The sequence below is a fragment of the Pygocentrus nattereri genome, chromosome 7 (assembly GCF_015220715.1).
Source record: "Pygocentrus nattereri isolate fPygNat1 chromosome 7, fPygNat1.pri, whole genome shotgun sequence".
In the NCBI taxonomy this organism is placed as follows: Eukaryota; Metazoa; Chordata; class Actinopteri; order Characiformes; family Serrasalmidae; genus Pygocentrus; species Pygocentrus nattereri.
In genome coordinates, this window is record NC_051217.1 from 31429748 (window position 1) to 31457264 (window position 27517).

The 27517-nt window shown below is 38.2% G+C and overlaps 1 long non-coding RNA gene across 1 annotated transcript in view; it reads right to left on the reverse strand.

The window, feature by feature from the left end:
* LOC119263746 overlaps window positions 1-27275 on the reverse strand; it is a 40353-nt gene extending 13078 nt beyond the window's left edge. The window contains exon 1 of the long non-coding RNA XR_005130493.1: window positions 27182-27275. This is a non-coding gene — a long non-coding RNA (uncharacterized LOC119263746). The remainder of the gene's footprint in view (window positions 1-27181) is intronic.
* Between the last annotated feature and the right edge of the window lie 242 nt (window positions 27276-27517).

The window sequence follows — 27517 nt, forward strand, 5'->3', positions numbered from 1 at the left end:
GAGTGCGAGCGGTCGGGGACAGTGTCCCTGCTGCTAAGGAGCACACACATTACACACTGCTCCTGTCTACTCCTATTGATTACTCCCGGCCCACTGCTCCACCGACCATAATTTAACACAGCAGGCTCTGGACTAAATACTGCAACTCAAACATTCCATCTACACTTCAAGAGACACAGAAACAACTGACAAGAAGGAGAAAGTGCAGCACCTTTCTTAATGGAATCTGAAAGAGGGCTGCTCCCCTCCTTTCCTGTTTCATGCTTTATTTCCCACTCAGGCCAAGCTAGTGCTGCTATGCCCACATAATGCTGACTATGGAAAAAGGACTTGGGGTTTCCTCTCAGCTGCGGAACAGTTATAGTCTACACTGGGTACACAAAGTTGCATTGTACATAAGGAGTGGGCATACTGTCGTCATCGTAACAAAACCCTGTAACCCATTTTTTTTTGCGTGGAAATGCCAGCTGCCCTTTATATTGTGTGAACATTTGAATGAATAATTTTATTTTTTTAATAATTTAAATTTTTCAATATGACTTGAAATAAAATCCTGTTACTTTAACCCACATTAAAAAACAATTTTTCCTTCTCGAAAAAGTTATGACATACAGATGTTTTGGCATGCCAGAGATGATACGCAGACCAAAATGGTTATAGGGAGATGAACTGACAGGCATTCTATCTAAAACAAGTTTCAACACCACTGGTCAAATGACGTTTTGTAGTTTGTCTAGGTGAAAATATGTTTTGTATGTGTTATATGTATCCTCTACAGCCCATGTGCCAAACACATGGCCCTCAGGCCAGATCATGCCCATGACACAATCCTGTATATCTTGCAAAACTATTTTAATTTTCTATTATTATTATTATTCTATTATTATGCACTCCAGGCCCCACCAAGCACTCCTACCCCAACAACAATCTCTGGAACAGTGGTTACACCTGAATTCTACATAATTCTACACAATTCCACACCAGTCATATCACCAAACACACCAGCTGCACTTCAGCTGCAGTACAACCAATATAAACACTTAACATTAGCTCAGCAGCTCAGAATTGGAGCCCAAATATTGATGAACTTGCAGCAAAGAAAGGATGTCAAGCGTCTAAATCAAGCAAATAGGTAGGTTTAAAAGATTGAGCTCCTGGAGACATTTATATTTAAAAATCTTCAAGTATTTATGTCGTATTTCAAGGTCTACTACAAGTGCCTATATTTTATTACGGAAGTTTTTGTGCAATTTCAGTAAACTGTGGCCAGCTTGGGTTGTGGTACAACACTAACTAAAAATAAAATAAAAACATAGCCATTCTCTGGCCCACGGATTTGTTGCAATTTTTTTAATGTGGCCCCTTTAGTGGCGGAGTTCGACACCCCTGCTACAGAGAACACATTCATATATGACATTTTTCTGGACATTTTAGTACACAATTTCTGTTTATTTGCTATGTTTAACATATTGGAAGAACATATGTGCAATTTCACACAGGCCACATTTTGTTTGCTTTTTCCCCCCATTAAATTCTGATTTCAAATGTACAGATGTGTGTTTGCTGTAGACCAGGGGTGTGCAAACATTTGCACATAACTGGATTTATCATTTTACTTATTTTGATATTAGCACAGTTAATATTAATATAGGTGTTACAATCAAAGCTTCATTTTGGATAAATCTGGGTATTCACTGTGTTTTAAAAGGCACCTAAAGAATAAAACTAGTACCCTAATTATAAATGTACTCTTATCAGCACCTTGTCTAAGTACATTTATTTATATAAAACATCTACTTGGATTTTTTAGGTTACTGCCTGTATATAAAATCATACATTAATCAATAATAATAATAATAAAGAATCTGCAAAAAGTACTAAGATTAAAAGAAAGATAAACAAATCAAATGTAAAGAAGAACAGAATATCACACATATAAGGTTTCAAGTGCAGAGTAAATCAACCAAAAGCCAACTTAAAGATATGAGTTTTAAAATGAGATTTACAAACAGAGAAAGATGTACAGGTGCACAGTTCCTGAGGAAGACTGCCACAAAGCTTTTATCCTGCAACACGGAATGCCCTATCACCCATAGTATATAGATTAGAGCGAGGCAGTTTGGCATCAAAGGAATGAAGAGTATAGCTGGAGTAAATCACCTATATAGAAAGGAGTCAGCTCATGAAAATCTTTAAAAAACAAGTAATAATACCTTGTACTGTACACAGAAATATACAGGGAGCCAATGTAAATGTTTTACGCTCAGACATATGTGATCCCAAAACCTAGTGTGGATAAGAACCCTTGCACAGAACCTACTCACAAGACTTGACAAAAGATAGATAGTCAGAGCTTTTGCCCTTCAGTCTACCTCTAACACACAGTGCGTCCAGTAGAATTAAAAGTGCGCCACTACACCATTGCCCAATATGAATACCAAGAATGATGAATATAAAAGAAAAAGTAAAATGTCATATCTTCTTTCATTAATGGATAATGAAACACCCTGAGCAGGAGTTGAAAAGTAGAGTCATTGTTACAGCCCCTTGTGTTGCTGTTCAAACACTCTAACCCTAACCTACAGAATAATCATTTTTTATTGTTTAACTTATCATTCCCTGCAAACTGACCGACTGATACGGCACAAACCAGAGGGCAGAAATTCTATAAAGGTGCACTTAGGGGCAGGCACCTTTTGATTTCCAGCTCTACCCCAGACGCCAACGTTTTGTAGATCATTCACAGACTCTGTATGGGTGAGATAAAACAGAACACAAGAGAGTAGCAGATTTGCCTCTTAAGTTCAGTTAGTGCATATCAATGCTGGGGAAAAGAGAGCCTGGGTCATGTTTGACGTTTGGCAGCAGCTGTTTGCTTTTCTCTATCGCCAGTGAGAGTAATGTGTTGGCAAGACAGAAAGGTTTCGGTCAGAAAACAAGACCAAGGGCACGAAGGATAACCTCTGACACAGCCAGTGTGTAAGAGAGAGAAAGGCTTGACATGGCAAAAAGCTCAGAATTGTGCAGCTCTTTTGCAAGGAAAGTCTTGATTGCAGTCAAAGTAACTTGAAATTTGTCACCTTATAGTACCTGTTTCTTTTCTGCAGGTCCTGAAGGGTATGCTGTTTATGCATGGTATATGTATCTGCAAGAAAGCCATCAAGCATAGTTTAAAGATCCCTGCACATTCCAGCCAATAACCGCAAAGGAAACCTGGCATCCTGACATGCTCCAAAATATCTGCAATGATGACTTAAGACAGAGGAAGCTTCCATTAATCCTCCTTTTTTTTAATTAGCTGAAGGAAAGATCACACGAAAGGTTGCCAAATCTTTCAAACAGGGGCCTCTCCGTGTGGCTCCCACAAATTCAGGCAGCGATCAAACTTGCATGTTTGAAATGAAACGATTTTGATGTCAGGGTAGCCCAGCGACTTTTTTTTTTAAAGCTGAAATTAGCATTGGTGGGGATTAATATGCATTAATTAAATTGACTGTTTGCTTTAATGAGGAGTAAAGGATTTGATGTTAATGCTGGTGATCTCATGGAGGCTTCAATCCACTTAATTAACTGTGTTTTTGCAACAAACTAAAATAATCAATGGAAAAGATATTTCATTACTACTAAGTTATTACCACCAGCCTAAAAGCCACAAGTAATTAAAATAATATGTTTTTAAAAGGAACAGTCCAGTAATTGAGGGAAATATAATGACTCAAGGCCCCTTATCTCCACTAAGTCATGCCTTCTGAAAACGTCCTCGCTGCATTATCTCTGTATAGATTACACTGCTGACAATACTTTCTACTTTCTCTCTTTACAGCTGATTTCAAGCCTGGCAGAAACTGGAAATGTACTTTTTGCAGATTACTCACATAGAAAGATAGCTAGAGTAAGCAGCTGATTCAGAGATTACTATTAGAGACATTATGTCTGTTTAAAATTGGAGAAGTGTTAGGCCATGGCATTGTAGCGGCATGCTAGCCTAGTGTACCCACGGCCGCCCTGTGTCTGAAAATTGTGATTAATCAAGTGCCACTGATGCCCCAGCCTTTTATGCACAAGTAAATGGTTATGATTATGGTAACCGTCAGGGGGAAGTGGGCTGTTCTAAGGTACAACACTACTGGCTCAACTGCCATAGAAAGTAATTGTGCTCTGAGACTAATTTAGTTTGAGGCATGCTGCCCAGGTGAGCATAATTACAGAGATAAATGAGGCAGGTAAGTGACAGTGGCTTATGGCATGCTGCCATGGGACAGGACATTGGGTGGGGAGTCCCAGGGTTCCTATGCCTCATATACTCTAAAACCACAAGCACTTCATTTTAGATAAGCAGGGAAGCTAATTGTGCAGACTATGGACCACAACGCTAGCCTCATCACCTCTGCTAACCTACTAGCCAGCGTCCTCACCTGACTACAGCCATTCTATAGCATCCAGTAATATACAGCACTTTGCAAAAGTTAGAGACCACCTCTTCATTTCTTCCAGTCAAAACAGCTATTAATGTACAAGAAGAAATAAACCATGCTTTGCATCTGGTTTAGACAAAGAAAATACTAAATAAAAAAAAAAAAGATTATATTTAGTTTTGAGGTTTCTGTAGCTTTCTGTTCAAAATGATTTCTGCTTTTTCCTGATGCTTAACAGAGAATAACTTGTGCTTAATGACTGTTTGAATGGAAATAAAAGAAGGTTGCTCTCTGACTCTCTAATAAAACCACCTGTTTTTGTTGTGCCCTTCAGATTGATATCTGTATCCTGTACTGTGCATCATTCAAACAATAGGCTAGGCTGAAACGTTCCTTATAATCTCCTTATAACTTGTATAGGTATTGCTAAGTAAATATGTTGGTTCTCATGACATCACAAAAACAATCAGCTGTTTTTGCAGCTTAGTTTCTATATATAGACTGTATAGACTGAGTGAAAGATATAGAAACTAAGCTGCAAAAACAGCTGTTTACCAATGACAATATGTTCAATATAGGCCCTTTAAATGAAATAACTGATCGACCTTCCACACAAGATGCAGACTACTAATTTGAAAATGTGGAAGCTCATAAGAAGTGAATTGTGAGAGGAAGGCTAATTGTGTAAATACAGACTTCACATTGCCTCTAGAGAACCCTCTCTGACCACTTCAGCTTTCTTTTCTTACTATTATCTACAATGTGGCTATTGAATATATTTGTCACAACAATAAAGAATGACTTTTTCTGGACCTTCATCCTACTTACAGTAATATGAAAAGCGGAAAATAGGCATATACGGAAAGCAAAGTTTACTATAAGTTTTCTGCATAATGACATAGGTCATTTTGTTCCACAAGCCAAGGACTAATTGGTGCACTAATTTGTGAGTGACTGTCCAAGTAAATCAGCTTCTTCACTTCAAAAACATACCACACATGTTTAGCATGGAGATCCCAGATCTAAATGTTAATTATGAAGGGGCTTTTACACATTAAATTTTAGGTGACATTTAGCACAAATCTTCAGTTGTGGCCTTCACTTGGGAAGGTGTAAAAGGTGGGTTTTTTTTCATTTTTTCATACATACAAAATAAGACACCTGTACTACAATTTCTACTAAGTGGTGCAGAGAAATCTGGTCTTATTCTGTATAATTATGCTATGTGTACTTTGGGTGGTAAATATCTTCAATGTTCAAAATACAATGTGAAGCATTTTATTCAATATTTCTTTTATATACATATAAATAAGAATTTCATTAATACATTTTTTCCTGCTTTGACTCATATTTCAGCACATGCTTCAGGCCTAATGCTGAAGCTACTGGATGAGAAATGATGCACCTGTGTGCTGTCTAAAGATAGGCTAGCGGAGGAGGGCTCGGGAGCAGACTCCAGAGGACCCATCCGTCTCAATCGAAGGCTGCAGCTGACACCTTACAAAGAGGTACAATTAATAAGGACATTATCCGCCAGTAGACAACAATGGGGGCCTGACGCACAGACACTAACCCCTGGAGGTCTGGAGAGTAAGGGGAGGGAGAGGCAGGGCCTGCAGGCCTTCAGAACAAGGCTCATTAGGAGCAATTTCTCCCCAACATGAAATACTATCCCATAATAGAGCCATCTTTTCAAACCATTATCAGCTCCTCTGTTTGGATTGGGTCATTTTCAAGGATCAATCTTGCGTTTGTCAGGGCCTGTTGAAACACGTTTTTAAGATTGGAGAGAAAAAAAAATCCTCAGATGAAAGGTCTCTACTGGGTTTTCTTTTCTGTACCCTCACCCCATTCCATGTGATAAAATGTGTCCTTGAATCTGATTTTTATTAGAGCTTTATTAAGCTGATATATTGGAAAAATTAAGGCTAGCGTTTGTCATCTGATGTTCTACACACCCACTATTTTTTGGCCTAAGCTCTGTTCACAATAAGTAAGAATGTGCAGACAAAACACTTCTTTTTCATTCCTGTAAAACTCTGTATTTCTGCAGAACATTTAAGCCCCAGGTTATCGTCCAACTTGAGTTGTTTTTTTAATTCTGTTTTCACATATTTTGTCAGTCGTGTGGAGTTACATTATTTAAGAGAAGGCAGGGACAGGCAACTTTTTGCTTTGACTTGCATTATTTCTGACAGCTTTCCCCAAAAAAGCATCCCTAATAGCGTAGCATTTACAGAAAACAGAAAGTGAACGAGAGTGGTTTGATGACACAGGCTTTGGTGAAAGTGCTGTATTTGAAATGAGAGTAACCTCATGGCTCTGAGGGGCAGGGGATGGGGGGGCACCACCTTAGTGACATTTCCAGTGATCGGGGGGGAGTTGCTGCTGGTCACTGGACTGGAGACAAATGCTGAATTGCACTGGTCAGAGGTCACGGCTATGTTACGTTGACCGAGGGGGTCACTCAGCTGGAAAAGAAAAACAGAAGAATGGAGAGGATGACTGAGTCCAGCTTGCTTGGAGACAGATCACATGCAGATCTGAACACAATAAAAGAAACATACATTCTTATGAACAATTGCAGAAACTGAATGTAACAGCTTTACTGGGCTTGGAGGAGTTGATTGTGTTGGAAATAAAAGTACATGTGCTAAAAAAAAAGGTGAAAAAAAGCAATGATGGCAGAGGACTATTTTCTTGCAAGTGACATCTGCATGGAAAATCAAGGCCGTGTTACCACTGAATATTTTTAATGAGCTAGGGAGGTATGTTTCGGACGAACTAAAGACTAATCTGTGCTTACCTCTTTGCCACTTATTGAGAAAGTCAAGAGTTCCTTTCCTATTATCCGTTATATTTTCTGTTGAGTTCCATGGGGAAGGGATGAGCTTGGTTATGGATTAAAAGTACGATCAATGGGAAGATAGGCGTCTGGTTCCCTAAGCTGCAGAAAATGAATTGGAAATGCAGTCAAACTCTCATCGACCCACTAAGGTTTGCTTTCATTGCAGGGAGTTGATAACCTCTCCCAATATTGTGATGAGCAGCTAATCTCTCATTTTAAACACAACCTTCACCCCTCCATTCTCACTGGAGTACTTCTGCTTTATTTTTTAGAAGTCCCCCCCCAAAAATCGGAATTTAATAAAATACATAAACTCAACATACATGAATTTTATACTGCTTTATATTCAGAGGTGCACTGGGTTACTACAGTTACAGCAATGTCAGTCTCCATTTTGAAGGAACAAAGAAAACAGCCTGCATTGCACAGGAAAAAACATTCTATAGACTATACATTACAATGTAGTCTGTAATGTATCATCTAGTAAAAGGTGCCACACTGTAGAGCCAACAAGTACTTGACAAGCAGTAAATATTTAATAACCAGTATCAGTTCTTCATCATGCGTTTCATACCTATAATGATGTTTTTCCATTACTGATGTTACATTTGTTATGCCTGCGGTCAAGCGGTCAAATGTTTTTTAGAGCTAGGTGTTGAATACTATGATACTAAACAAATTATTTCAATACTATTGCGTATCTGAAAAGTTAATGTAATTCAATAACACATTTCAGTACCTAAGCAGAAAGTATTATCAGCATCAGTGAGCCAATAAGCATGCTTGTTTCCCAATCTAGACCACTGACTGGCTGTCTAAATTACATTCCGTATGCATGTTATTAAAGTCAGTACTTCTTGATTAGTCTGCATTCCATTATGGTCAGTACCCACTTTATACCCACTTTCGGCATCTCACACTCATTTCTGGTTTTAGCAACACCCACTTTTGGAATGTAATTTACAGTGAGGTACTGGAAAAATATAGTTCAGAGATAGTTATCAAAGTCAAGCCATTGTATTAGTGCTGATATAAAAATGCCACTAAGTCTTCTTCTACAAAGTGTAATGGATGAAACTACAGTGACCACCGTCTGAGATTTCAGTTTCCTATAAATGTAAAACCTCACAGTTGTAAAATCTTAATTTGTTACCAATACATTTTTTTATTTTATTTTATTAACCTTTTAAAATGTCTGAAGTAGAAAAATGTCCACGATTTATGGGCATACTTCATCATAAGGCAAAATACAACAATTTCACTTAAATATGAAACAAAAACATCCCAGTTCCCTTCTGCTGAATGAATCAAAAGAGTGAGCTCGTTCTGCCTAGTTAAAAACATAACAATAAATAAATAAAGATAATAAAACAACTTGTTGGAGCTAAAACAATGAAGTGTGATTAGTGGAATATATCTGGTATTCTGTATGATTCTGAGACAAAAACAGAACTTGAGGCTAATTCAGATCTCTTTACCTCTCCCACTATAATGCAAAATCACAATGATTCCCTTCAATAAATGCCACAAATTACAGACTGAGAGAAAAGGCCAGGAAGGTGGATCCCATTCATTTCATGTTTAATTTACGGTATTGTTTGCTTGGTCTCAGCCCACATGCCTGCCTCTACTCTTCATTATTGGGGTAGAACAGTGATTAACAGCAATTTACAGTATAATTATATGAAAAAAAGGGAAAACCGCTGTCATATTTTTGAAAGAATAAAGCAAGTAGAGAAATATGGAGTGGGGGACTTGGGAAAAGGGTACGGAATGCTGATACCTAGCAGTAGGCTAAAAATTTAAATTTTCAAGCGAACAGTGACTGTATTATTCAGACTAAAGGCATTACATACAGTACTGTGGAAAGGAAGTAAGCGTTTTAAAATGATTTGTCTTGTATTTCTGCTAAATACCATTATATAATAATAGGACAATATGCATACAGTAAAACAAATTGTTTTTGTTTTAGTTATTAACATTTTGGCTAGAAGAACACAGGAAGAAGAACACAGGTAAAATAGTAGACAATCTGAAAAAAATAAGTTTTATCCCTCCACCATGGTTGGATTTTAAAAATGTTTTAGCGCAAACATCTGCTTAAAACAATCATTAAACAAAGTCTCAGACATCAGGCAGTATATTCATAACCTTTTCATACCATTTCATATAACAACTTTCTGTAAGGCAGCTTTTAAAGGTAGACATGTGGTTCCTATCACGACCACTGTGAATAATTCTGAATTTGTAAGTTTCTCTAAAATGGAACATTTCACATCAAACCATTCTGAATGGCTTTGCCTACATCTTAACCATTTAATTATGCAGAAACTATATAAAGCTAATTGAGTTCCCCTTTAATATAAGGAGGACTGATTAATCAAACTAGGTACTGGATGGCAACTGTAAATACTAGGCTTGCTCATGGAGAAGTTTGAAAAAAAAAAGTATTTATTTGTATTTAAAATTTGTATTTATTTATTTGTATTTATTCTAAAGTTGGTGGGTAAAAACTAGACAAAGATAGATAAAAGGCTTTACATACATCATTTTCCCAGATGTCCACAACTTTTTGACAGTACTGTATAATTAAGTGAATGAAGATCATGTGAACACCGGCCTTTCTGTAGATCTACTGGATCCTTTCAAAGAAAACTACAACAACAAGAAAGAGTGAGCAGTACACCAGAGATACAAACAGCCCTTTACACTTTAGTGCTTCCACACAATTCCGCTATTTCTGTACATATTTTTTCCATATCTAATGTTTCTTGGATGTGTCTGACTGAATGTACTTCCTTTACAATTCAACCAATGATGACCAACTTATGTAAAAAAGTCTGGATGTCAATATCAAATAAAAAGGTTAAGGAAGCAGATGTTTTTTCTAATCCTCTCAGTTACATATACATACATTTGGATTGATCTGATCTGCCCTACAGATCTTCAGTGTCTTGTTTGTGTTTGACCCAGTCCAGCACACCAAGAATGATTTTGTATCTGTCACTGCCAATAATATCATGGATATCACAGGGGTGGGCGAACGACTGCAGGTACTAAAGGGAGCTCCTCCTCTTGCTGGCTCTTATCTTCAGCACGCTCTTTAAAATGGAAGGTCCTCCATGGAGGCTAGGTCAATATCCCGAGGGCTGGCACAGCAGAGACAACTATTGATCTCTCCCTATCTGTTTCAAGCGCTCTACCTCCACTCACATGGTACATGCCATGATTCCTGCCCTCGCTCCTATCAAAGGGCCCTTCTGTCTGACTACAAAGGTGGCCGTGGCTTTTCACTCAACATGGGGCGATCCTGCAGTTGTTTGGTGACATAACGCTGTAACTGATCACACCAGGCCCTTTGTAACCTTGTGGCGAAATGGAGACCCAGATTGTCATTGAGCCGAGGCGATCAGAAGGAGAGATGATAGTGTCGTGCGAGGCCTTTATCAGAACGGAGGGGGAAAAAACAAATCAGGTTAATTGGTGATCAACCAAGTGTCTCTGATTCTAATGAGGCCTCGGTTGCCCGCGGCAGGGCCTAGTTCAGGATAAGGGACTTTTTCCTTTCTCACTCACACTCCTTTGATCATGTTTGCTTTTTCCACCGCTGGGAATCTCATTGTTGTTTTTAATTACTTAGCCAGCAAATGGCACAGATGAAAGATAGGTGACTGTAATTAATAACATTTACATATATTAGCATCACTAACAAGTCTCATTAGTAGCTTGTGGCTTTTGTTTTGACGAAAGTCTCGTGTCATTCTCTTATTTATTTATTTTCTCTCGAAAAGCACTAACTCTACAGAATGATATTAGAAAAGGGGGCAGAAATTCTTGATATCTTCCATATTTTCTGGTAATCAAATTTCACTGTAATTAAATCAACCGCGCATCCCAATGAATAAGGTCAACCTGTGGAAATATGCCGATTGCTTTATTGCGGCATAATAGAACGTGCCAACTCTATTCAATTAGTCAGTTCAGAAGAATACTTTGTGCTAGTGAGCATGCAGCTTCCAGTTAGCCTCAAAGGGCTGATCAAAGACTCTTGCAGCTTGCCGTTTGGTTGCATATAATGAGGGTCGGGACAATGTGCTTTATCTGGTGCAAGTACGCTGGAGAGTCTTAAATGGAGTCACCGTTCTAGTCTTTTGATAGTGGCCAGCATGGTAATGACAAGGGAAAATTTGCTCCCATTACAATCGATACCCTTTCCGCACAAATGAAAGAAAAGAGAGCACTCTCTTTCAGGAAGACCTGTCACCCTGATAATGACGGAAAAGCCTACAGGTTTGGCCTCAGTGTAGTGCAAGTCAGGCCTGAAATGCTTGATTGCTGTCATGCTGCACCTCTGCAAAACCACCAGGTAGACGCAATGGCAAATGGACTAGGCTCTCTGTAATGACACCGTGTAGTCTGGTGGATAGCCCGTCTAATAATGATGTATTCTAACACCTGATCTCCTGTCCATTCCATTGGCTGGTGAAGGCATATTACACGATTTTTCTGTCAGTTCCATTTGAGACGTATATCTGGTATAGCATAAACGTGCGTTCGAATGTTTACCCAAACACAAATTTGTATTAACGTTTATCGGTGAAGGCTGACGGCTCTTCTGCCTCAGAAGGGGGCCCTTGCAATGACTTTCGATGGCTGTGTGCTTCAGTTGGATAGATCAATAATGTATTCCTTTTATGTGATGCTGGTAACAAGCGCTTCGTGATTAGTTTGACAGAAAATGACTCCCTAATCAGGGAAATGTATTCTGTTTTGGGTGGCTAAATGAGGGTGTTTACACTCATCCCACTGCAGGTCAGGGAGACTCTACACTTTGCTGCTTTGAGACAGAGCACTATAATCTGTGCCAAAGAGACAGGCTGTCATTACTACCAAGTGCAGTAATAGAGTGACATGGATGCCATGGCGAACAATTGGTTTTCCGGCATCAATCATGCAGGCTGGAGACTGAGCTAAATGATGAGGGAGAAGTGGCAGAGGGGATTTGGGGTGCTCTGTGTGTGTGTGTCTGTGTGTGTGTGTGTGTGTGTGTGTGTGTGTGTGTGTGTGTGTGTGTGTGTGTGTGTGTGTGTGAGTGTGTGTGGCATCACTTTACGTGACAGCATTAAGCATAACAATATCAGGCTTTCTGTGTGTGTGTGTGTGTATGTACGTGTGTGTATGTGGCTGTACAGAGGGGGATGGGGCGCATGTAGAGCAGGATAAGCTGTCTCGTCTCTGCATGTGGACTTTCTAGAAGAGCAGAAGAGAAGACTCTGACTGAGCTCTATTGCTGCCTCTGTGCCAGTCCACAACTGCCACTTCTTATGTAATGTGATGAGTGTCCCCCAGCATGAATGTATGTGCTTGTTTTCATACATTTTGAAGACAAAATACCTTGAATTTGTATTAAAACCAGAGAAATGCGTCAAGAAAGTATTCCTGACTTTGTACAGGGCTTTATACAAAAGCTATGTTTCATTTTTTAAAACTGAAAAATGTAGAAACCTGAATTTGGAAAGAAGAGGTTAAAGTGCCGCTTGGGTTCAGGATTAGTCTTAGGCGGAAAGTTTACTTATATAGCATATTTCACACACAAAGGCAATTCAAACTGCTTTAAATAAATGAAAAAAAAACAAGGGACCTAACAAGACAATTAAAAAAGAGTAGTGCAAAATAAATGAATAAAAAATAAAATAATGAAATTAAAATTTATGGCATTTGGCAGACTCTCTTACAATTTGATCATTTTTAATGCATGTAGGCGAAGGTAATGTTAGGAGTCTTGTCCAAGAACTCTTATTGGTATAGTGTAGGGTACTGACCCAGGTACACTGTAGATTGAACCATAGCCCACAGCGAAGAAGTGTTACCCACTACACTATACCAACCATATAAATTAAATCATTAAATGTATTTAATGAAGAAAAAGTAAGGGACAGAGAATAATAAAAATTAGTCAAGTGCTAAACAGATGATAAGTGCGATCACTAAAGAAGTCTGAAAGGCACAGTCTGCTTTCAAAATGGTTAGTTTATTCAAGCTGATTGCAGCACAGTGGCTGAGGGCTGCCTCTCCATGTTAAGTTATAGGCACTGTTAGCAGTCAGAATGTAGTGAAATGTTTTTTAGATGTACAATACTATGCAAACGTCCATGATCACCATTTCCTTTATTTAATTTCTACTTAAAAATCATTTTCAGTATCAGAAAAAAAGCAGAAAAACACATATTTAACAGAAAATTGCACAGGAACCTCGACAACTTAAAGACAGCATTACATTTTGAGCATTTAGTGTGTCTACTATTTTCCTTAATTACAGTTTCTAGTTTCTTCAGGGCACTTGCTTTTAGTTTTTCAAAGAAATCTGCAGAGATATCTTTCCATATCTACAAAATTCAGTCTTAAAGTTGGTTGTATTTTCTGCTTCTGAATCTACCCTTCCATATGCAATGGATTATCTTACATCTAATCATCTTAGAAATATCTCCTGAAATGAAACACTTGTGCATAATGATTTTGATTGGGTATTAATATAAATGAAGGGTGGTCTCTAACTTTTGCGCAGTACTGTTCAGTACTTTTGCGCAGACTCTGTCTATAACACGCATGGGACAACCATATGACCTCATGTCCTGATGCTATATAATAACAAACCTGTGTGTGTGTGTGTGTGTGTGTGTGTGTGTGTGTGTGTGTGTGTGTGTGAGAATGTCAGTGAATGAGTGCGCCCTTATATTTGCAAGTGCAACATTCATCAACTGCACCTCTCTCGCCTCTCTTATGACATTGTTGGTATTCATTTTGATCATTCAAAACAATTATCCCCTTCATATTTTAACAGACAGACTGGCTTGTTACTGATGCACTTCCAGAGGGTTTCACTAATGAACTCTCTGTTAAATGAGACATCTCTGAGCTGCACTACTGATCCTATTTTTTTCTCCCACTATTACTCCTCACTGTTATATTCCTCAATTTTAACAAAGACCACCGAATTCCTTGAATGTGCAGTTTTTCCTTTCACACATGCAAATTTGAATTTAAATATAGACATCACCAACCGTAATCCTATGGAGGACATGTGCATGACAGAGGTTGGAGGTCAATAGCTGTCAAGGCCTGGTCATCTTTTGGTATAATTCACTCTTTTTTTCTTTGACAGAAAAAACTCGAAAGCCGCTTTGTCTACCACACTATGCAAGCAACAGTCGGGAGGAAAGCAGGCAAGCCGTGGGTCCTCTGAGCTAAGTTTCCACCTGTCAGCGCTGTGGCCTGGTTAGAAAAGGGCAGGGGAAAGGCTTCGACTGGCCAATAGTCGGGGTCAAGGACGGACCAGGCGCTGCCACTCCCCAGCCACATCATCTGTGTATGACAGCACCGCCCCGGGGTTGTAGTTCAGCTGGGCTTTCTCGCCAGCACGACGCTTAACGTCAAACACAAGATTAAAGCAGGGGTGTCGCATCTTGGCAGGGCCCAAATGAAAATATCAAGCGCTAAGCCCCTTCTCCGCGCAGAGCCAAGGGGACAGGTAGCTAATATTAGAGAGGAGGGAAGGGCCTAGTTAGCGGAGACTGCCTGCTGCTTTCTGAGTGCCCAGCGCTGGTCAAAAGGCCACCCAGGCTTTGGAGCCGCTTTATTGGTAAAATATATTACAGTTGAGGCCTGCCGAGCTGCCTTATTAAGAGGTAGGGGCATGAAAGAGATGGCCTTCTGACACATCTTCCTGGCACTGCACACATCTCCATATTACTGAATAAATTACTACAAGCCAAGACTTTATTTCTCAGCCTTTTAATATCTGGTGCTTTATGAAGAGTTAATAATGGATCCACTTAAACAAACATTATCTCAGGAGTGATAGATTTTTTTCTAAGAATTCTTATAGAATTGTAATTGTACTGATAACAATGATTCCTGAAGCCAACTGCACATTACTGGAGTTTTAAGCTACTCTTCAGAGGCAGACAACTCAAAATACATCATAGGCTTTTTTTCCTCTATAAAATTTGCTGTTGGATTTGAACAATATTAAAAAAAAACTGAGGCAAATGTTAGAACGTTGCAAGTAAGCCTTGAGTGAATTACATTCTTGTAAATGTAATCATCCATCAGATTACTGGTATCAGGTGCTATATATCCACTTGGCTACTGAATATTAGTGTGAAAAAAATCAACAGTCATTCAGACGAAAGGATTCACTTTAGCTGACGCTGCTCGGTGTCGTTTCTTGTTTTTCGATTACTTGTTCGGTTCTTAGTGGCGTGATTGCTTTTTAATGCCGAACAGATGCGAGCTGGATATTTCTGCCGGTCTGTTTTAACAGGCTCTGTGCCTGGATGTGATGAGGAAAGCAGAGGAGAGCTTGTAGAGGAGAGATGCTGGCTTACAGCACTCTGCAAATGAAAGCCAATAAACAGCTCGATGTAAAGACAATGAGTCACCTAATGATTCTACCATTGAGCAATTTTTAAAGAGATTTTAATCTAAATTTTATCAGCATGAATTAGGCACCTGCAGATATTTGCTTAGAAAAGGATACATGCTAGAAATGCCCCAGAAATGTGGTGTTGCAGACGAGATATCCTCACAAATGAGCTATTACAGTTATATTAGGACATTACAGTTATGTCAGTATCTGTAGATATTTGCTTAAAAAAGAGATACAGTCATCAGACAATCTACATTTGATCATTATTTCAACCTAGTGTTTGACGACATGTTTACTGTTCGCTAGAAGAGCAGAATGGTTTGGTGATGCTGACACAGCTGTAAAATGTTGAATTTTATTCATTTTACTGCATTTGAAGCCCTATACTAATATGATTTTTATTACTCTGTTATGCTAATCCAGGTGGATCGATTTGCAATTTCTGCATTTTATAAATGTTTACGGATCTACATCAGTATCAATGCTGGTACCAGTCTCATGGAATTCCTATATCAGTCCATCCCTACCATGAATATATGTTCACCTACATAACTGCTGCAGTGATTTTTAACTCGAAAAAGTAAGAGAGAATAATGATATATAATGAAATAAAAGAGAAAATATTTATATATTCTTAAAGGAAACAATGAAATATATTTATTCAGTATACATACAAGTATCAGGCACGCATACACACATTCACTCAAGTCTGGCATGGACACAACAAAGGTAAAAACAATGCACCCTTTAATCAGTTTCAAACCTCTGATATCTCATTGTCATTTACCAGATGTTGCCACTGTCTGTTCTGACATATGCACTACTCACATCACTTAGGCCCCCAGGTAAGCTAATAAGAGGAATAATGTGAGAGGCCACGCTGCCCCAGAACATCGCCCTCCCTTCCTACCCATGAGCGACAAGGACTTCAAACGGAAATGGGTAGCAGGCATCCAAAAAACATGAAACAACGGCTCTCTCCCAGAATCACAGAGACTCAGGCTTCATGCACACCAATCATCTGTTAGAAATGGATCAGTACAGCCGCCCACCCCTCGCTTATCATGCTCTCCTGAAAACCACTGCCTAAGGCGTCCCATAAACCAGACCGCAGCCTGCTTTCTTACTCCGCTCCATTTGAAATAGTTGGACTTTAAACAAGCTAAGCTGAGACACAGTGATTTTACAAGAAAACCAGTGGGCCAAAAATCCACCAGAAATGTGCAGTGTTGAAGAGAAGATATGGTTTTCAATCCTGACTAAAGCGTGTATACCTAGAGCCAAATTGGCTTCATGAAGGGAAAGTTCTTGCAACTGAAAAAGGAACTTAAGAGGACAAAATTACTCATTCATGGGCAAAAAAAAGGATACTGTCCAGGTAAATAGTCACCCAAGGTACAAACAACTGAAATGTTCCCTCAAAGGTACAACATGGTCCTTAAGGTCCCATTGTGTGTGTTAAATGAGTTTTAAAGGTATACTACATATAGGAGGAAAGGGTCATATTTATACCTTTTCATGACTTTTTATTTAATAAAGTTAATGCAACTTAAAGAACAAAACTGCAACAAAATGTAGTACAAAATGGCATACCACCCCAACTGTGGTACTCTGAAAGGTATAAAAATCTTTAATGTGACATTTATCTCAATTTTTTTTTTAATCTTAAAACATAAAAAATCTTAAGCCATTATAAAATGTTATGGCACTTATGCTTTGCTAGTATATTATACTTTGACAGACATGCAGTTCAAAGTTTATTTCCAGGCCACTTTTGTTGGTTTTTGGCCAGCTTTTCATTTTTTGCTTGCTGTCTGTGCGGTGCCCACTGCAGTCTATTGTCTGAACACTGTCTGTTGTTGCTCTAAGGATCTGAGACAACGTGTAATGGAATTCAGAGAAAATAAATTTGTTGCTTTGGGGCATAGAGCACAAAGTGGCTACTGTCATTAAGACAAATCACCTGTGTGGTGTGCGTATGTGTGTTTATGCATATATATTTCTACATAGATATATATTTCATGCCTGTGTGTACACCCCACCTCAACCCTTTCCCTTCCTCATTGTAAAATAAATACACATATTCACTCACAACAAAACAGAAATAATGATTGTCAGATTCATAATATATTGCAATAAAATATATTTCAGGGACACAGAAGCCATTATGTGGCATAGAGAGGACTCACTTTGGCTTTCCTTGTATAGCAACAGAAGCCGATGCTTCAGACCTCTAAGAGGCTTGAGAAGCTTAAAAAAGGCTTAGCTGCCCTTCTTGTCCCCTTTACGCTGCACGTCAGTTAAAAACCACAAAGAAAAAAACACATATAAGAGGAGCGTGAGGACACTAGAAAACCACTCTTTACTACATTCATTTCTGCTGGAAACAAACACATTTCCTCAGTTCACTCCAAGTGTTAATTTAACTTTGACAAACTTTATAAATTGCAAAAAAGAAAAGCCTTATGTTCTGCAAATATGAACTAAAAAGATACTTGGCATATTATTATATAGAATAATACTACAGTCCCTATGATGACTGATCTCATTTATATCTATAGGGCATAGATTAGAAAGCTCAAACTTTATCCATCTGACCAAATCTTTCATTTTGTTCCCTGTTTCAGCTAATTTCAGCTTATATTCTAACAATTTTAGAAAAGAATGCAGCTGATACTAGGGATACACCAACATGGGAACTGTGTGCCAATGCTGATATCCGATATTTTGTATGCACATATTTGCCCTTGTAATATATAAACATGTATAAAATATAGAAATTGTCTGTATAAGCATTACATAGAAATATAACATTTATGTCTGTAGGGTTAATAAAGTATGAATAAAGCATAGTTGTCTATCACGCCACCTAAACATTCTGCTTTGTCCAGAAAATAACAAATGCATCATAAAATACTGGTCACATCTAAACATCTTTACAACTTTGAAAAAAAAAACTATTATATAGGGTTACAGTCTATACAGATATGGTTCTAATACCATGATTCATCTCTAGTTTATTTCCTCTTCTTGATCATCACTGCTTATTATTCCACTGAATTATTCAATTTATTGACAACTGACAAAAATTCTTTATTCACATGTTGTGGTAAAAGTAATAGATAATTGGGTCAAATAAATACAAATGTGTCCATGCTCAAACACTGTGCTTATATGATCTATACCAGTATACTAATGGAAAAAGAGATTAAATTAAATTAATGTGAACAAAGATCATCCATGCTCAGAGATTTTAGCATCCACCTACAATAAACATGCAATTATGGTGTCCCTGACAGAAGAGCCAGAAAGGACAACACCATGCAATATCATAACTATCCCATAAATAACCGATTTAACTGTGTTCGGGAGCACACAGCAACTTATGATGAAACAATTTTGGAAACAGAGGCTGATCCTGAAGGCTTTGCGCTAATCCCTCCCCTGGATGCAGGCTTAACCAAACAGCAAGTTTGCGACAGGCTCAAATAGCAACTCAGTGCTGGGATACTTCATTCAGCTTAAGCCAACTTATCAAGCACATTCAAAGCACAACCATTGAGCCGTGTGGATGGGACTTTTCAGCAGATCTATTAGAAACCACTCTTATCTGTATTTAGCATATGCCATGTATGTCTGCATTGCCAGCTTTAGGCGGATTCACACTCTAAAACACCTCCAGCCATTCTCGAGCTGAGCCTACCGATAACATTCTGAAACTTCCTCGGACAAGCAGGTTTAACATCTCAATAACTTCATTCCTTGCCTTCCCTATCTGCTTATTTATTTATTATCATCTCAATGTCTACAGTGGCAGGACTGTGAATGCCATGTAATTTGCTTTGTTGCTTCTCCAAATGGAATGTATTTATTTTGAAAGCAAATGGTGCTATCTGCTTTTCTCTGCTACCCTTTCTCCCCATTCAGTATATTCCGAATCCAGGGAACGTGATAATGTACAGTAAGTGGCTGGCTGAAACAGAAAATTGCATGCTGTTCTGTGATTGTGTAATGCACATCATTACATACTGAGCATGCAGGCTTAATACTGCGTTTTCAGCTGGACTGAATATTTCACATAAAACCCAACAGACTACATCATATAGATGTTTCCTGACATAAGAATGAGGAGGAAAAAAAAAATACAAACTTTGGCAGAAAATCAGAGTTGTGGAGACAGAATTTCTTGGAACATAAAATGTCCTTGAACTACTTATGGACTGTAAATCAAATACTGTGCGATTTATAGCCCAATGAGGAGTTCAAGAGCACTTAGTCAACAGACACTATATATACGAAATACATGCAAACAGCACAGAAACTGGAGGAACGCTGGTGGACAACAGCAGTCCCAAAAACAAAGCAGGTAGGTAATCAAATCTATCCAGCTAATATGCCAGAGATGGAGTACATCAGCACTACAAAACCTGGAAAGTGTCCAGGAGTAAGCCTGCTGGTGCACCATGGTGGAAAATCGTTCAGAGAGAGATGTGTTCAAGCTGAAGTGCTGAGGTTGGGAGTTTAAAACGCAGTGCTGCCCTGAGCATATTCATAATCAGTTTACTGGGCCCCCAGTCGGTCACACACAGACCCCATCCTTTGCGCCAATCCATTTGCCTTAATACAAAGTTTGGCACAGAACCATCTGACTCACAAACTAATAAAAATGTCATTAGTCTGCTAATAACTATGTAATTTGATATGATTATAAATTACAGCATTTTTTTTCTTCTCTCCTATCGGCGCCTCATTACTGTCATCCAGAAACGACAAAAAGGAAGACGGGTAGTCTTTCCAATGCCAGAACATCCAACATAACCGAGACACAAAAAGTAAATAAATAAATAACGAAGAAATAAACGGCGAGCCAGTAGACAGTAGCCCCTACTGTAATAATTACCAACAGGCTGTAAGCAAGGTAGAGAATAAATAAAAGTGAAAAAAAAAGTGTTATAAATAAATAAATAAATAAATAAAAAATCTATTAGTTCGGTATTGGTGTAGTTTATCAGCCTCCCGATCCTTTATATATATATATATATATATATATATATATATATATATATATATATATATATATATATATATATATATATATATATATATATCCGTCGTATTTCATCACAGATGATTACACAAACGGTCCAAGTTTGAAAAGCCTGAAGAGGCGCGCGTAGCCGGAAATGGCCTGTTCGTCTCTCTGAGGTATTTTTTTCCACTAAAAATGATATTAAGCTGGTTTACTGTCTAAGGGTGGCGTCCCAGCTGTTTAGGTCCAAAAGTATCTTGATAGGTGTTTGAACACGCATTATTTTTCCGGAGAAAGAGCAGTCAGCCCAGGGAGTCTGCTAACTGTGCTAACCCTGCTAACTGTTTTAGCTAGTTTAACTACGCGCGCCATGAGCACCGCGGCCTGTTTTTGTCGTCTTTACACTGATGAAATCCCTTCTCCGTTCGCTGTAGACGACATTAGAGGCCAGTTTTAACCCTGAGAAAGCCTACCTGTCAGACCCGGAGCACACGAAGGTCTCTGAAGGTCAGTTTAACGACGAACCGCGCGTCCTAGCATTAACGTTATCTTGTCATTTGAAGTGCACGGGACATGGCGGGGAAGGTTCATCATACAGCAGACATGGCTGTAAAACCAGCCTGTGATTCTCCAGCTTCAAATCAACTGTTAACCAGTTTCCCGTTTTCAGTATTCATGGACTGAACGCACTTCAGCGCTTATTTCTTCTGCTAACAGCGCTGTTTGCTATTTAACAGAGCAGGCTCAATTGAGGAGCTTAAAAAGACTGATTTTTGTCGGTCAAGGTCGTCTAAGTGTCTAAGATATTTAGCCCGCTTGTGACAAAAATCTAATTATTAACAAATAATTAAACACGTCTCATTCCTTTGTCACATATTTCAATCGAAAATAAATTTCTGGGCGAAAAAAAAATAACGTCCGTGTTTGCCTACATTAAACATAGCTTCATTGTCAATTAAGTCTTAAAGTCAGGCATGGGCAGGCAAACACGTCTAATTCCTCTCTCTGTGTGATATTGGTACAGGGGCTTTGCCTCTGGAGCTGCTGCTAAAGAAGCGGCGAGCAGCTCATGCTGCACAATGAACTGAGCTTCCAGACTCCAGAAACAGCAGCATCCTCTCATACCTGTTGAGAAGTCTTTCATCCTTAATGGGCTCATTAGCCACATTGTTAATTGAGTGCTATTCAGGGCAACATCAAAGCAAATAATAAGAGCATGCAGCTCCTTTATTTATTTTTGGCAAATAAGAGACCCAACAGGGCTCTAAATGCAGCTTTCATGGGGGGTGTATGTTGAAGGAGACTTATTAGGTTTAGGCTCTATTGTGTCATTATATTTTAAAGATTAGGCACAATAATGTTTTCTTGGGTGTTGTTATGTTGCTTTTCCTCTCTGAAGAACTTCTCTCATCCCTTGATCCTGTGCACAGAGGAGAGAGATCTTCCTGAGGGAGGATCAGAGGCAGGACGGGTCAGGAGAGGAAGGGAAGAGCTGAGGAAATCATTCTGTTTTCCGCAAAGCTTTCACAAAATCGTCAAAAGTAAGACGTCCGTCAGAGTAGGACGGTGATTTTGGTAGTGGGGTAGTGGTGATGATCACATTCCATGCAGCATTAGTATGACCATCATGCACAGATGAGTTGGTTACAGCACTTACTATGCCTGCAGTAGCCTTGCTAAGGTCATTCGGGTGTTACTAATATTCATTTGCAGAAAGAAAAGCTGCAGTCATTGCATTAATGAAGATAGTGAGATTAAGTGAAACTACGGGTAAAGGTGCTGATTTAGCAAAACAAGAAGCAGAATAATTAAGAACAAAGTTGAATTATTAGAAATGTGTATCTAATAATGAAATACATAATAAGAAAACAATCATAATAGCAAAAACAATAACAAAACAACAAAAATAATAACAAAATATACATTTTAATAATATAAATTATTAAAATGCTGTCTGACAAATGTAGTAATATCTTTTTTATTATTATTATTATTTTTTTTTTTTGGTCATGGATTTTCTATCAGCTTCCTCTTTTCCCTTGTGGTGGAGTATTAGATGGTAATGGGATGGGAAAATTGAGGCTAACTCATTGGATTTAAATTTATCAGCATGTGTTCAGAGGTAATAAGCTGTCACGTATAAAATGAAGATTTGTATTTAGATATATGATAGGGAGGAATAACGAATAGGCAAAATAGATGACGCTGCTTTGCAGCTAAATATGTTATTCAGAACCAACAGACCAGGAGCAGCATTGTGATAATGACGATTATGATTGCAGATTTTATTTGTGGATGAATGTGTGGATATATACTCTCAGAGACTACACTACCAGGAGCAGTCAGTGAAAGAGTTAATGTTTTTTTTGTGTGTGTGTGTGTGTGTGTGTGTGTGTGTGTGTGTTGATAAAAAGACACTGGATTGTGTGAAAACATCAAACTTTTTAATGAAGGAAACCTAATTAGGATCAAGAGTAGTGTGCTTACATGGAAAGCTGATCAAACCCTAGCCCAGTGAACCAGAGAGAGTGCTGCAAAGGGAGCTTGCTGACTTCCTTCCCCGGGGGGAGGCAGCCTGGCTTTTACTAGAAAGCACAAGGGGGGAAAAGTTAATTTGCACTGCCATGTGTTCAGTGCTACAACTCAATCCTCTTTTCCTTCCTGAACTACCACATCGTCTTTTTATAATATTAATAATAACAATAATAATTACAGCAATAATAAGTAGTAGTAGTAATATAGTAGTAGTAGTGGCTGTAGTAGACAGAGAAATGTGGTTATTGTTGTGATTTGTATTACAATATGTTTTTACATTGTTGTGGTTTGTATATTTTATAGTTACTGTTTTTACAGCATTATATATATTTTATGGTATTAAAAGTCAAAAGTCTATTACTCCCTGTCAAAAATGAAACATTGCTCTTTTACTATCAGCAGTGCAATTTTGTTGCAAAAGATTGTTCCTCCTCTCACTTCAAAAAATCTGCATCTTTAAATCTCCGCTCAGTAAACTAGCTAATACATGAAAAATTTAAATGTTTTAAATAATAAATGACTTCTTAAGTAATGAATGATTTATTAATTTCCAGAGGCTTTGTTGTGCTTGAGATGAAAAAGATCTCATTACTAGAATGCCCAAAAAGCCATTCATTGTGATTGTTTTGTCTTCACAATTACATAAGCTTTTACATTATTTATATGTTATCATAAACAGTTATGGCTGTTATCTGAAATGTTTCTGTGCTCTCAAGCTGTCTTGTCTTATTTGGATTAACCTTTTTTAAAGTTTAGAAAATTGAGTTTTCAAAATGTCACAGTGTTACAAACATTTTTAATTCAAAGACATGAATTAAAACACTCATATTCACATGTATATTCACATGCATGCACACAAAAGCTCTGGAAAATGGTTAAATTATGGTAAAATTAAATCTTATCTTTTTTAATTAATGAAACATAAATAAAATCAGTCTATGAGTTGCTTTACAGTCCAGTTATTATGAGATTTTTTTTTGGAATAAATCAAAAATCTTTTAAAAAACAAAATGTTTGTAAACTCATTTTGTTGGCAACTAATTTTGTTTTATAAGACAATCTGAACTTTAAATGATTAAAATAAATAATCATCATTGATCAATTGATCATCATCATTGTATCCAGTTGAATGAATTATAATTTATTTAATAATAAAACTAATATGTTTAACTACTACAAATAATAATAATAATAATGTCAACATGTTTATCCTAAATGTGCATTCAGCATTTTCTGCTGTCCATTTCTAAAGTTTTGTTTGAGATATTTGAGTCGATGTGCTTTTAAATTCTTACACATAAATGGATATTGTACTGCATAGCTGTCAGTATGTTCCTATGTTTTAAATAAACATATTAGAGAAATAATTTATTTGGTATAATTAAGGATTTTTATTTTAATATGTATTTATGTTTTGATGGTATTTGAAATTAAACAATGAAACACTTATTTGTCTGAAACTGGCAGTAGCCACCTCTTTAAAATATACAGCAAATTTTGGTTTTTGTGAGAAGTTTTTTTTTGTTGTTGTTGTCTCTCTCTTGTTTTTTTTATTTTAAAAGAGAATGTGAAATGAAGCCTCTCTATTGCAAGATACTAAAAAGGCAGGGTCCCTCTTTCACTTTATTAATAATGATATTTAACAGTATTTAGTGCAGGTAGGGGGGTGGAGTGTCTAATTTGCATATAATTTTCTGGGGAAAAAAAACCCTTATCTGCCTAGAAATAACATCACATTTTCTTCGGCGCCAGTGCATGAATGCCTGGTTTTAATATAAATCTCACATTCAGAAGGAGGAGATGGGAGCAGATACCTTCTTTCTTTTGACCCACTCTGTGTAAACAGGCAGTGACATGAAGAAAAGTATATTAAAAAACCTCAGCGTGGCTGCTGGACTGGGCGTCTGATGCCTGTCAAATCATTAAAAAGGAGAGGTGGCGTTATCAATTGCAGGGGATCAGCGATAGTGGTGGCACATGGCTGTGATGGGGTATGTCTTCCACAGGGGCACTCTAGGGGCCTTTTGTGAATTTATAAAGCGAGATAAAATCGGCTTCATATTTCGCCACCCAATCACTTGATGAAAGCGGCCTGGGAGAGAGAATTACATGGTGGGAGTTTTGTCACCAGTCTCATAGGCTCCAAGGTTTGGCGTGAGAGAGAGAGAAAGGGGGAGAGAGGAAGAGAGATAGCAAGAGCAAGAGAGCGAGAGAAGGTAATGAGAAAAAGCCAAGCTGCAGGTTTGCTCTATTTAATAAGTCATCACACTGCTATCTCTTGTTACCTGCAGCGTGTCCAGCTAGTATGAAAGTGCAATGCGGTCTGCACTGTCAAACTTCTGCTCAGGATAATACTATCTGCTTAATATCTTCCCCTAAAGTTTGTACAGCCAGACAGGGCTCCCACTTATTCCCATCCACTGACACCATTACGCAGCCTCCTCTGATATTAATAATCTGAACAAAGTCTGTAAAAATTGAGATGGTGTTCAGCCCTCTTTCTTCTCCAGGAACGTGTGATCGCAATTAAGATAGGAGTCCTAACACAATATGAAAATTAGTGGAATCTAGGTCTGGATAATTATGTACAGAGTGCTGCGGTAAAATGCTCTGCATCGATCACACACAAACAAACCAAGCCGGCAGACAGGAGGATAAAAAGCAAGGCTGTCCTGTCCTCGGGATACAGGGAATGATACTTGGCACTATCATTTCTTTCTGCATTTCATATGAGTTCATCTCAGAACTCATCAAACAATTTCTGCCGTCTCCACCAAGCCTTTATTCTTGCCTTCCTGAGGTTTTATTCCTCCTCCTAAACTGCACACATGCACAAATACGGCAGCCTGAAGGCAAACGAGTTTTAATGTGTTGGAGATGATGAATGAGAAAAAGCTGATTCTTTGGCAGCCAGAGAGCTTCTTGGAGCCTTGTGGCTCTCGTTTGATCTGGGCAGTTAAAGCAAAGAAAGAAATAAATGAGACAGAAGAATGAAAAAAAAAAACTTGAAGCAATACCTTAGACAGCTCTGGTCTATTGCTCAACAAGCAAAAGCACGAAGCTTGTGACAAGCTTTTTGGTTCATGACAGCAGAACGCAAATGCAAAAATATTACCTGGTAATTTACTTTCATTCGTTGTATGCATAAAATATAAGGACCATTACTGTGTTTTAGCATTCTAGCTCATGGACTGAGTGGTGGCTATTTTTTCTTTCTTTTTTTTTCTTTTTGCCTGAGCAGTGGCTAACGGAGATGCCCGCTCAAACAGACAGTACAGTCTGCTGCTCCTATCAGCAAGCCCTCACTCAGAGGGGATTTTTGGAGCGTGTGGAGTTTTTAACATGGAAATTGGCTTTGAACCCCATCTGCACAGGTCGGCACATCTTCGGGTGAGGCGCTGCTACTGCTGACAGGGAAAATGAACCATCAATTCCTTATAATATGGCCTGATTATCATCCTACTTACCCCCTGCAAATTCCAACTTAGAGCAATTCAGTGCCATCTAGGAAATGGTGTAACCCCAGAAAAGATGTGACCCCCCTATCGATGTGCCTTTTAACCAAAAGGAGAGATATCGGTCTGTGACCATTTTAAACATAAATAAACACATTTAACACATCGACTAACTGCAAAGGGACTTGGATCCTTAAAGATATGCCTTTCAAGATAGCAACATTTTTTTTTACATCTCACACCTTTCAGTAAAGCAGTATTTTTTAATCACCCTTTTTCCTTTGATGATTTTAATGTTTTCACTGTAGAGAACAAAAAAAAAAGAAAAAAATCCAAAACTTTATGATTTTATATTGACCACCGAACCAAGTTCAGCAGAGATTAGGAACGACAAGAATAATATCAGCAACTACGAATTAGTTCAGCTCAAATTCACACGCCAAACAATGCAGAATTCAAAACAGCTCCTACCTTTGTAGCCCTGACGTTTTCATCAAATTAACTAGGACTTCTATGGTTACCTCCCCCCCTCAAAAAAAAAAAAAAAAAACAAGAGGTAAAAAAGTAGCTGACTGCGAGTTTGACAAGTCAAATTTTGCGCTGATGTATTGCACTCTATGTTTGAAATGTGAATGTTCAGCAACTTTTTGCGCACAGGGGCCTGTCTGCAAGTCTGCCGTGGGATGTCTTTATTTGATGGGATTTTGTTTTTTGTGTTTGTTTCCTTGGGCCTGTCCAGCCCGCTAGTGTCCCTTTCACCCGGCCAGGCAGCTGGGGCCTGACCTCTAAGATCTACCCCCTCAAACA